Here is a 12,524-nt window from a genome sequence, read left to right as displayed (position 1 = left end):
TGCTTTCTGACCCGATACAGTATAACCAAGTGGCTCTTGGTCCTGCTGCCATGCCTTCCCTGCTATGATGGACTGCACTTGAAACAGTAAGGCAAAATACACTGTTCCTCCCTTAAACTGGTTTTGGTCAAGCATTTTGCCCTATTGGAAGGTAACTAATACAGTGGGCAAAAGGAAAAAGGTATGGCAGGTCTACCACGTATTTTTATAAAGCAGCCTGGCACATTCATTTCTGTATTTGTGCCTACTTTTGCCACAATATCAAGGGAAAATGGTCATAGGCCAGACGAGGAAGACAGGAATGGGAAGACTAAAACAGTTCTTTTCAGAAAAGGTTTGCTGACCTCTGACCTAGCAGAGGTATGAGTCAACACCACAAGCCTGAGAGGCCATGAAATGAGTTCAGCTCTGAAAATCCAGCTGTGCAGAAGTGTTGGGAAAATGGAGGAAGGACAGTTAGTGGCAAAGCATAACAATAAGGGACAGGGGAGGTTTAATTTTTAAACCTGCTCCCCAATGAAGAATATTTATTTTTTTCCACTTAAGAGATAACAGTTAAATATATTTTAATAACATTTGGATCATTTGGGGCAGACTGTGCAACTCAGTGGGAACACGTGTGCCTAGCATGTGAGGCTCCGTAGCTAAGGCTGCCATGACACTTGCTAGGTAGCTCAGGCTGGCCATAAATTTGCAACAATCCTCCTGTCTCGCGTTCTTAAGTGCTGGCATTACAGGCATGCCACTCCAGAAGTTTGAAGGTTAAACATAAACCTAGTATGCCATGCCACATTTCCTTCCTCAGGAATCACACTACAGAAATGAAGCAGAGAAATGAGGCAGATGCCAGGATAGACTTGTACATGAATGCTCACAGTGGCATAGTTTCTAAAAGTCCTGAACTGCAAAAGGGTCAGTGGCCATCAACCAACTGTCCCAGCTATAAAACTGTAAAGACCAATATGAATATTCACTATGACATGGAGAACACAGGGCTGAAAACAAGCCTACACAAAAACAGGATGAATATCCATCAACTCCACTCCTAGGTCTACACCCAAAGGACTGAGGGACTTTGGTCTTTGTATTTAAATGTGTACAGTGTGACACATATAATCTAGTAGGTAGAAATACCAAATACCCACCAATGGATGAGTGGGTCAATAAAATATGGTCCAGCCACTCAATGGAATATTACTAAGATATGGGAAGGAATGTAGCACCAGTATAGAATACAATGTGGATATACCCAGAAAACATGATGTTGTGGGGCTGGGGATATATGCTCAGTGTGTAGAACACTTGCCTAGCACAAAGCCCTGGGTTCCACCCCCAGCACTGCATAAACTGGGAATGGTGGTATACACCTGTCATCCCAGCTCTCAGGAGGAGGGGCTAGAAGGATCAGGAGTTCAAGACCATCCATGGCTACATAGTTTGAGGCCAGCCTCTCAAAACAAAACAAAGCAAAGCAAAACATCATGATAGTGAATGACAGAAACCATATACAAAAAGCCACATGTTATGTGATCCAGTGATAGGAAATGTTCCAAACAGAGACTGGAAGCCAATCAGTATTGCCAGGGGCTGAGAGAGTGTCAGTCCCCTTTCGGGGTGATGGAAATGTTCTGGAATAGACAGAGATGGGGGCTAAGCTGCTCAATCATCCATTCTTGGAACAACATTCTGATACCAATTCAGTTCAATTTAATATTCCATGCTTATAAAGTTTCACAACATGCAAACTAGTCCATAGAGACAGGAAGCTGACTAGCAGATACATGAGGATAGAGAGGGATGATGATAAGGCAGGTGGGTAGAGAGACGTTAGTGTGTAACTGGCCTTGGTCATGGTAGCAGCTCAGGTCATAACTCTGAACACCACACTGAGTAGCATGGTGTACTGTGCAGCATTTACACCTCCACAGAACTGTTCTATAAACTATGATATGAGCTTGAAGGTCAGCCTGGAGTATATAGTGAGAGGCCCTCTCTCAAAAACAGCCCTACTCACCCCAAAAAAAGCCAGGTATGGCAGCACACACCTGTGATCCCACTACTCAGGAAGCTGAGATAGGAAAATAGGGAGGCCCAGATGGGACTGCAGAGCAAGACCTTGTCTTGCCCTCACAGACCACAGTAAGTAGATGAGCATGACCACGTGAGCATACCAACAGTCCAGGTGCTCTCCCGGCAGTTCTGGTCACTCTGAGAGGCTGCCATGGGATGTTCTGGGTGGGGCCACAGAGCCACAGAAGGTGAACAGTGAAACACAGGGATCCAAGCTGAAGTTCTCTGCCTTAATCAGTCGTTCATAGGTGCACCATCATGCATGGTCATTCCCTGTATCTTAAGGTCAATGATGGTGGTTCTGTAAAATGCTACAGCCTAGTGAAAGCTGGATTTAAATCCAATGTTTGCAAAATGGTAGAATGTCTAATCACAGCTGACTGTAAAACATTTGTCAAAGGACACATGAATGTTCCCACATGCTCATGAGCACACGCTGTCAATATGAACATGTGCATGGCCCCCACACAGAACATACCCACATGTGTAGACACAGTCACTCGTGGACATATCCACCAGCTCATGGAAAACTACCCACTCATGAACACACCCCATTTATGGGCACATTCACACATGCATGCATGCAGGTGCATGAGTATATGCAACACCATAGCTACATGCACACAAGAGTATGTACAAATCCATTCACACACTTGCCTCTATGCACCTCCCCCTTGTGCTCACATTTGCTTTCACATATGCATGTGCACAGCCAGGCCTCACCCAGAGCCAACCCCCTGCAGGACAACAGTTCAGGTAAGTAATGATGGGTGTGCCCTACCACTTTTGGGGGTGCCTGCCAGCTGCTAGGGAACTCTGGAATTGTGTCCATGTGACCTGGACACATGTAGTGTGGGTGAAACTGGCATTTGCATGCTACTCCCAGGTACACAGAGCCTCAGGGAGAAGGCAGAAGGGGTAGGCAACAGGGTCCATATGTGACCTGTGGTCTTGGCCACTGTGGTAGTTTGAACACAAGTTCCCCACTCAATTCAGGAGTTTTAATTCAAGCTTGTAACTTGGCATCACTGTGAGAAGATCCTAGGGTCCAGCCCTAAGGTATGGGGGAGGACCTGGAATTCCAATCTAAAACTATGCAAAGTGCCAGAGCTTTGTCTGGAGTTCTTGAAGTGTGCTTGCCTATGATGGTGACAGCTGCTTTTTTCTCTAGGCCACACCTGTGAAAGGGAGCCAGTTTCTTCTGTCATTATGGAACTTCCCCTCTATCTGTAAGCTTCAATAAATCCCTTTCTCATCCTATAAACTGTGTCTGGTCTGAAAGTTCATCCTACCAACCTGAGGCTGACTATTATAGCCACCTTCCCTGAGGAGAAGCCAACAATCCATTGCAGGCCCTGAATGAGTCTCAGGCACCCTTTGCACCATGTTGCCAATGGAGGCCCAGGAGTTTTGTGTCCAGTTCTAGGTCCCCTGTTGCACAAAGTGCCTTCATAGAACAGAGGGACAGGGGAGCCATGGAGACAGCCACAGGACAGACTTAGCACACCCCACCCTGAGCTGGAGGAAGTTGATAAACTTGCTCAAGACCAGGGGTAGTCACGGAGGAGGTATAGCTCCTGGCAGTGGACAGGGACAGAAGCAAGCTGGGATCACCTGCAAGAGTCTCTGTGGGGGAAACCTGATGTACCCTATGACACTCAACTACCCCTCCAAGGACCCTCCTTTGACTTGGGAAGATCTGTCCCCTATGACTTGTCTGGGGAATCCACCCCGCCTGCCTGATCTCCTTGGAGTTTTCCCATTCTGAGGATAAGGAACCCGTTTGCCAACAGTGTCATGTACCTCATCTCCAAGATGGAGATAAGACAGGTGTGAGGTGGACCTGAAAACCCAACACTCAGGAGACAGAGGCATGATCCAAATCTTCCCAGGACACACAGACCTTGGATCTGCCTGCACAAGTTAGAAAACTGAAGTTAGAGGTGTACCTCCCCTTCCCTTGAGTCATGCTTTCTATCTCACCTTTAGAGCCTGCCTAACCTTATGTCTGGTTATACCCCAACAGGTGAAGATGGTGGGCACTGAGGAGCATCAGCACCTCCAGCAGGGAGGGTCATTGCTGGTTCCTTAAAGAAGGAGTAATTCCCTCAGGCAAGGGCGGAGAGGGCAATATTTTAGGGGGTGGGGGTGGGGATGTAACTGCTGCTAAGGAAAGGAAGGTCACATTCTCATGCAAAACAACTTCTTCAGAATCTGAGAGATTCAATGTCCCCAGATTCTTCAGGGTCTTCCCACACATCCCCATCCCATGTCATAGGGTCCCACTCTTTTCCAATCAGTTCCCTCACTTTAACTTCTGATAGCATGCGAGGCTGAGGTTTGAAGTTACAGTGTAAATTAGCCAATCTTACAATCTTACTTTGGTTTTGTTTTCTGTAATTTGAGCCCTGTTCTGGCTAGAGAGGAGACTCTCCTCCTGGGCACCCTTAGAAACATTCAGATCATGTATGTCAATCTTAAGCTTGGAAATTTCCTTTTTAAGCTTCTGCTTTTCCCATAATAGTTTATCCAGAAATGCTAGAAGCAACCAACCAGCATCATCATTTGTCTTACTTTCCCACAAACATTTAAAAGTTTTAGATACAGAATCACTAAAATTCTCACTCTTTACAAGATATGACTTAGGATCATCAAATATATTTATCTCACAAAGTTCTTTAAATAGTTCACACCATGGATTATTAGTGCCTTCCTTATTATCAGTAAAAGTGATCTCCTTACTACAGTAAAAGCACTCTCCTCATTACCAGTAGAGCCTTTAGTGGCACTGAAGTTGGAGTGCCAATTCCAGAGAGCACCAAGCCCACTAGGGAAATCCATCCTTACAATTCTGTTTCTTTAGACACCACTCCTAATACCATAATCTGTATTGGTCAGGGTTCTCTAGAGGAACAGAACCAATAGAATGAGTTGTATTAAAAAGGAATTTAGGGCTGGAGAGATGGCTTAGCGGTTAAGCGCTTGCCTGTGAAGCCTAAGGACCTTGGTTCGAGGCTTGATTCCCCAGGACCCACGTTAGCCAGATGCACAAGGGGGCGCATGCGTCTGGAGTTCATTTGCAGTGGCTGGAAGCCCTGGCGTGCCCATTCTCTCTCTTTCTTTCTCTCCCTCTTTCTCCCTCTGTCTGTTGCTCTCAAATAAATAAAAATTTTTTTAAAAAGGGAATTTATTGGATTATCTTACAGCAGTCCAACAATAGCAGTTTGCATGTCTGAGAGTCAAGGAATTCGGTAGCTGGATGCCTCAGCAGTCCCAATCTGGCACTGAAGGCCTGGAGGCTTCCTGGAGAGCCACTGGTCTTCAGTCCACACTGGAAAGCAGCAAGCAGCACTAGCAGCCAGGTGGGAGGAAGGGATACTTTTCTTCCCAGAGCTTCCTTAGATAAAGCCCCTCCTCTGTGAGGGGCCACCCACTCTGGGGGAAGGGCTCACCCTGGGAGAAGGCTTCCTCCTTTAGTTAATCCTCCCTGGAAGCAACCTCAGAGACCCACTTATGAGGAATGTCTGTGGACTCTTAAACAGATCAAGTTGACACAAAACTTAACCAATCACAACCTCCCTTCCTGCTGCTGTGGGGGTTCCTTATCACACACTAAGTCCATGGCTGCCAGACATAGTATAGCACTATCACCCCTTGGCTCCCATGTGGACACAATTTGAGCCTACTACATGGGTCAGGCTGGCCCAGGAACATGAGCCAAACCGTAGGGGGATTTCCAGTTGCCACCACCATCAGTCAGGTCAGAGAGAAACTTTTCCCAAATTTCCAGTGCCCAGTGGGGTACCACAGTCTCTTGGATCTAACTGCATACCCAATACACATTTGCCAGGCCTTCCACATGTCCTGCAGCTATCTGAGATCCCTGGTCTGTCCCCACCTTACTCATTCATCCTGGCACTGTCGTTGTCCCCTGGAAGAAAGGGAAAAGGGTGTAAGGCTTCCACTACATCAGGGCAGCTTCACTTTAAACAGAATCTTGGGGCATTCCACTTCCCCAACAGTGCCAGGGAGACCCTACATTATTCAGTTCCATGGGTGACCAGGGCCTGGTAGGCATGTGCAGTAATTTCCACATGATTTATCCCCACAAAAACTCACGGGGGACTTTTTTGTGTTTTATTTCACTTTTTTGATACAAGGTCTTGTTTCAATAGCCCATATTGGCCTGGAACTCAGTAGTCTTGCCTTAGCCTTTCAAGGGATCACCAGTGTGTGCCACCACACTCAATTCCATGTGTGTACGTGTGTGTGTGAATGTAACCCTTAACTTTGGGAAAATATATCAGTAAACCCATTGTGAGCTGGCTTGATGGTGCACAACTGTTATCCTAGCACTTGGGAGGTACAGGCAAGAGGATCAAGAGTTCAAAGTCACCCTCAGCTATGTAATGAGTCTTAGGCCAACAAGGGCTATATGAGCCTCTGTCTCAAAAAGAGAAAGAAAGAAAGACATGAGGTGGTGAGTGAGCAGAGTATGGCTCATGTCTACTTTTCGGGCAGCTAAATCTGGGACTTTTCTTTATAATGTGTACTGACCATTCCTAACCCACATCTGATAAACGTCAACTCCTTTTATTTGTGTTCCGTGCCCTCCAAAGTGGTCCTGAACAAGAGATCCTCCTGCCCCAAACTTCAAATTACTGACTGCTACAATAACAAGCTTGTGGGCACTATACCTGGCTCTCAAGGAGGTTCTGATTAGTTGTAAAAATATTTTGGTTATTATTTATTTGACAGAGTGAGAGAAGCAGGTGGAAGGGAGGGAGGGAGAATAGGCATGCAGGACCTCTAGCCACTGCAAGCAAACCCCAGACATATGTACCACCTTGTGCATCTGGCTTTATGTGGATACTAGGGAATCGAACGTGGGTCCTTTGGCTTTGCAGGCAAGTGCCTTAACTGCTAAGCCATCTCTCCAGTACCTAATTAGTTCTTTTTACAATGGTGCCGGGGATAGAACCCAGAGCATTAAGCACAATAGGCAGGAACTCTTTGGCAGAGCCATGTCACCCTCCCCCTTCCCCATTCCCTTTCTCACTAGTGGGTTCATGGCAAGCACTGTGCCACTGATTGCACCCTGGATCTCCAAGGAGATATTTTTCAAAGGCAGCTTGTTTGGAGGAAGCAGCTTAGTTTGGGAAGAGCCACACAGTTTTGGTTATCATAATCTCAGAGAAATGGTTTCTTTCCCAAAGGGACCTTTTCTGGCTTCCAGCACACCTTCCCCATAGTGTCTGTGGAGCCCAGGACCTAGAAATTTGTCAGACTGTGGCTTGACATCCTTGCCATAAGTGGATGTGAAACTTATACTTCTAGAATCCCCTGGTTGGGCCCGGAAAGGAAGCATGCCTGGGATCACGAAACTGAGACTGAGGCCCCTGTGGGGACAGCTGTGTCAAATGGCAATCACGGGCTGCAGTCCCATGCTGGCCACAGCAGGCTCGGACAAATAATGTTCTCTCTCTTACACAGACACAAATGTATCCATGTCATATGAACAAACATGTATGCACAATACACACATAAAAAATATGGCTGGAGAGGTGGTTTAAGCAGTTAAGGTGCTTGTCTCTGAAGCTTAAGGACCCAGGTTCAAGTCTCCAGTACACCTGTAAGCCAGATGCATATGGTGGCGCATGCATCTGGAGTTCATCTGCAGTGGCTAGAGGCCTTGGTGTATCTATTTTGTAATAAATAAATAGAATATTGTTAAAAAATGAAGGTTGGAGATGGCTCAGTAGTTAGAGGTGCTAACTTACCAAGCCTGATGGTCTGGGTTTGATTCCCCAATATGCATGTAAAGACAAATGCATAAAATGACACACACATCTGGAATTCATTTGCAGTGGCAGAATGCCCTGGTGCATCCATACTCATTTTCTCTCTCATATATATTTAAAAAACAATGCCAGGCGTGGTGGCACACACCTTTAATCACAGCACTCAGGAGGCAGAGGTAGGAGGATTGCCGTGAGTTCGAGGCCAGCCTGAGAATAGAGTTAATTCCAGGTCAACCAGAGCTAGAGAGACCCTACCTTGAAAAACAAACAAACAGGTCTTAGGTCTTCCAGTTAAGATGGCGGCGTAGGTACCACGCCAAAGAAGCCTAGGGTGGAAAAAGCCAAAAAAAAAAAAAAAAAAAAAAAAAAAACAAAAAACCTCAGCAAAATACACACTTTTACTAAAAAGTGAGGTGTATAGGAAATTGAAACGGCAGCGGAAAAGTAGGAGAGATCCAGAGCACCCAGAGCCCGCACAGGCCGGCAAAAGCAGACCCGGCAGGTCCGCCAACCACGGCAGCGCCAGCAGCAGCGCACCAGAAAGCCACCAGGCTCAGCTTGAGCCACAGGAAAAGCCAGGTGAAGGGATTTCCCACTCACATGGGAGCTCTCTGCAAACGCAAGCAACGTGAAGGGACAGCAGCAGAGAACAATGGAGGAGCAGATCACAAGGCAGAAGAACACGTGGAACAGCGAGAGAACTAGAGCAGCATCGGCAGCCTCCCCACCCCCACCGCCACTGCCCAGCTCCAGCGAACAGCGCAGACGTCCAGGGACCGGGCCAAGCCAACTTGAACTGACGGCAGGACCCAAGCAGGAACAGAGGTAACTGGGATTACACCAGGGAGGGGTCTCACCTGGTCACAAACTGACTTGGAACCCTCAACAGATCAGAAATCTTAACCTCCTTATTGTCAAGGTTAAGCGTGTGGGTGGGGCACCACACACCCTAAGGGATAGTTAGAGGATCTGGTTGTCATAATATCTACTCTTGGATAAATACTCTGAGCTGTTTTTCATTGAAAGTGTACATTGTTTAGTTAAATTTTAGAATCTGCCTGCATTTTGTTCCACTCAGCCTACTTGAATACTCTCATAGCAGGCAAACGGAACACCTAAGGGCCACTTTTGTAGATACTCTGAGAGTCTTGAGAGCCACACCTAACGCCTTAAGCTCCTACCCTGAAGTTATATAACATCAGATTGTCTGATACATCTAACAATACCCAGCTAAATAGACAATCTAATCATTAAATAATGCAGAATGCAAAAATATATACATTATAACACAGGAAACACCAAAACTCAAGACAATATAAATCCAACAAAAAGTATTAATGCATCAGAAATGACCTCCAGTGAGAACGAGTTTGAGGAAATGCCTGAGAAAGATTTCAAAAGAATGATTATAAATATGTTTAAAAAGTCAAAGAAGGGCTGGAAAGATGGCTTAGTGGTTAAGCACTTGCCTGTGAAGCCTAAGGACCCTGGTTCAAGGCTTGATTCCCCAGGACCCATATTAGCCCGATGCATAAGGGGGTGCACACATCTGGAGTTCGTTTGCAGTGGCTGGAAGCCCAAGTGTACCCATTCTCTCTCTCTCTCTCTCTCTCTCTTTCTCTGTCTGTGGCTCTCAAATAAATAAATAAATAAAAACTTTTTTAAAAAAGTCAAAGAAGAAATCAAAGGAATGAAAGAGGGAATCAAAAGAATCAAAGAAAACACAGAACACCAATTTAATGAAATAGAGACATAAATAAGTAAAAGGAATAATAAAGCAAAACCAGTCAGAATTACTAGCAATGAAGAACACAGTTAATGAAATAAAAAACTCTGTGGAAAATCTCACCAGTAGAATAGATGGAGTAGAGGACAGAACATCTAACTTAGAAGACCAGGTAGCAGATCTAATACAGTCCAACAAAGAGAAAGACAAACTAATAGAAAAGTATGAATGGGAATTACAAGCTATTCGGGACAATATGAAAAGATCAAACATAAGAATTCAGGGCATAGTAGGAGAAGAATTTCACTCCAAAGGCATAGTAGGCATCTTCAACAAAATCACAGAAGAAAACTTCCCCCAAACTGGGAAAGCGGGTCCAATGCAGATACAGGAATCCTTTAGAACACCAACCAGACAAAACCTGGAAAGAACCTCTCCTCAACAAATTATAATCAAACTACCAAACACACAAACCAAAGAAAAAATATTGAAAGCAGTTAGAGAGGAAAAATCAAGTTACCTACAAAGGCAATCCTATCAGGATTACAGCAGATAACTCAGCACACAAACTTTAAAAGCCAGAAGGGCATGGAGTGATGTATTCCAAGTCTTGAAAGACAATAACTGTCAACCAAGGTTACTTTATCCTGCAAAACTATCCATTCAAATAGACGGAGAAATAAGGACATTCCAAAACAAAAGCAAGCTAAAGGAATATTTGAAGACAAAACCAGCTCTACAGAAAATACTTGAAAGAATCCTTCATGCTGAAGAAAAAGAAAAGCACATATATGAGGAACTGGGAAAAAACAAACAGTACTCAAACACTAGTTAACACAAGAGAGCAAAGGTAAAACCTGAAGACCTACCAAAAAATGGCAAAAATAAATACACACCTTTCAATATTATCTCTTAATATCAACGACCTCAATGCCCCAACCAAAAGGCATAGGTTCGCAGACTGGGTTAAACAGCAGGATCCTTCAATTTGCTGCCTCCAAGAAACCCACCTTTTTACAAAGGATGGACACTATCTTAGGGTGAAAGGTTGGAAAATGGTGTTTCAAACAAGTGGACATAGAAAACAAACAGAGGTTGCTATACTAATATCTGACAAGGTAGACTTCATTCGAACATTAGTTAAGAAACATAAGGAAGGTGACTTTATATTGATTAAAGACACACTCCAAAAGGAGGACACTATAATCCTAAACATATATGCACCTAACATGGGGAGCCCCAAATTCATCAAAAAAACGCTATTAGAACTAAGGTCACAGATAACACCAAACACAGTGATAGTGGGGGACTTCAACACCCCACTCTCATCAATTGACAGGTCATCCCGGAACAAAATAAACACAGAGGCATCTGAACTAAATGAGGTCATGGAAGGAATGGACCTAAAAGATATCTACAGGACATTTCATCCAAATACTGCAGAATAGACATTCTTTTCAGCAGCACATGGAACATTCTCTAAAATAGACCATATATTAGGACACAAAGCAAATCTTAACAAATACAGTAAAACTGAAATAATTCCCAGCATTCTATCTGACCACAATAGAATCAAACTACAAATCAATAGCAAGAAAGGCTACAGAGCATACACAAAATCATGGAAATTAAACAACACACATCTAAATGATGATTGGGTCAATGAAGATATCAAGAGGGAAATCAACAAATTTATAGAGTCAAACGATAATGAGAACACAACATACCAAAATCTCTGGGACACAATGAAGGCAGTCCTAAAAGGGAAATTTATAGCTTTAAGTGCCTATATTAAGAAATTAGAAGGCAGGAGAGATGGCTTAGTGGTTAATAGCTTGCCTGTGAAGCCTAAGGACCCCGGTTCGAGGCTCGGTTCCCCAGGTCCCACGTTAGCTAGATGCACAAGGGGGCGCATGCATCTGGAGTTCATTTGCAGAGGCTGGAAGCCCTGGCGCGCCCATTCTCTCTCTCTCCCTCTATCTGTCTTTCTCTCTGTGTCTGTCGCTCTCAAATAAATAAATAAATAAAAATTTTTTTTAAAAAGTTCCTTTAAAAAAAAAAAAAAGAAATTAGAAAGGTCACAAGTAAACGACCTAATGCTTCATCTTAAACCCTTGGAAAAAGAAGAACAAGGCAATCCCAAAATCAGCAGAGGGGAAGAAATAATAAAGATTAGGGCAGAAATTAATGAAATAGAAACTAAAAAAAAAAAAAAAATCCAAAGAATTAATAAAACAAAGAGTTGGTTCTTTGAAAGGATAAACAAGATTGATAAACCCTTAGCAAATCTGACCAAAAGGAAGAGAGAAGAGACACAAATTAATAAAATCAGAGATGAACAAGGTAACATCACAACAGATGCCAGAGAAATTCAAAAAATCATAGGGACAAACTATAAAAACATATACTCCACAAAGTATGAATATCTGGAAGAAATGGATGATTTCCTTGATTTATATGACCTACCTAAATTAAATCAAGATGAGATTAATCACTTAAATAGACCTATAACAAGCATGGAGATACGAACACTTATCAATAATCTCCCAACTAAAAAAAGCCCAGGCCCAGGTGGATTCACTGCTGAATTTTGCCAGACCTTCAAGGAAGAGCTAACACCATTGCTTCTTAAGCTTTTCCATAAAATAGAAAAAGAAGGAATCCTACCAAATTCCTTCTATGAAGCCAGCATCACCCTGATACTAAAACCAGGCAAAGATAGAACAAAAAAAATTTCAGACCAATCCCCCTCATGAACATAGATTTAAAAATTCTCAAGAAAATATTGGCAAACAGAATACAAGAATATATCAGAAAGATCATTCACCGTGACCAAGTAGGCTTTGTCCCAGAGATGCAGGGATGGTTCAACATAAGCAAATCGATAAATGTAATACATCATATAAATGGACTGAAGGACAAAAATC

At 43.8% G+C, this 12,524-nt stretch overlaps 1 protein-coding gene across 14 annotated transcripts in view; it reads right to left on the bottom strand.

Annotated features, from left to right (window-relative positions):
• The window catches only part of Myo9b (myosin IXB), a 153,745-nt gene that overhangs the window by 123,292 nt on the left and 17,929 nt on the right, over positions 1–12,524 (bottom strand). The window lies entirely within an intron of this gene.

This window comes from Jaculus jaculus, chromosome 1, assembly GCF_020740685.1.
Source record: "Jaculus jaculus isolate mJacJac1 chromosome 1, mJacJac1.mat.Y.cur, whole genome shotgun sequence".
Lineage (NCBI taxonomy): Eukaryota > Metazoa > Chordata > Mammalia > Rodentia > Dipodidae > Jaculus > Jaculus jaculus.
This window is presented reverse-complemented; position numbering and strand designations above follow the sequence as displayed.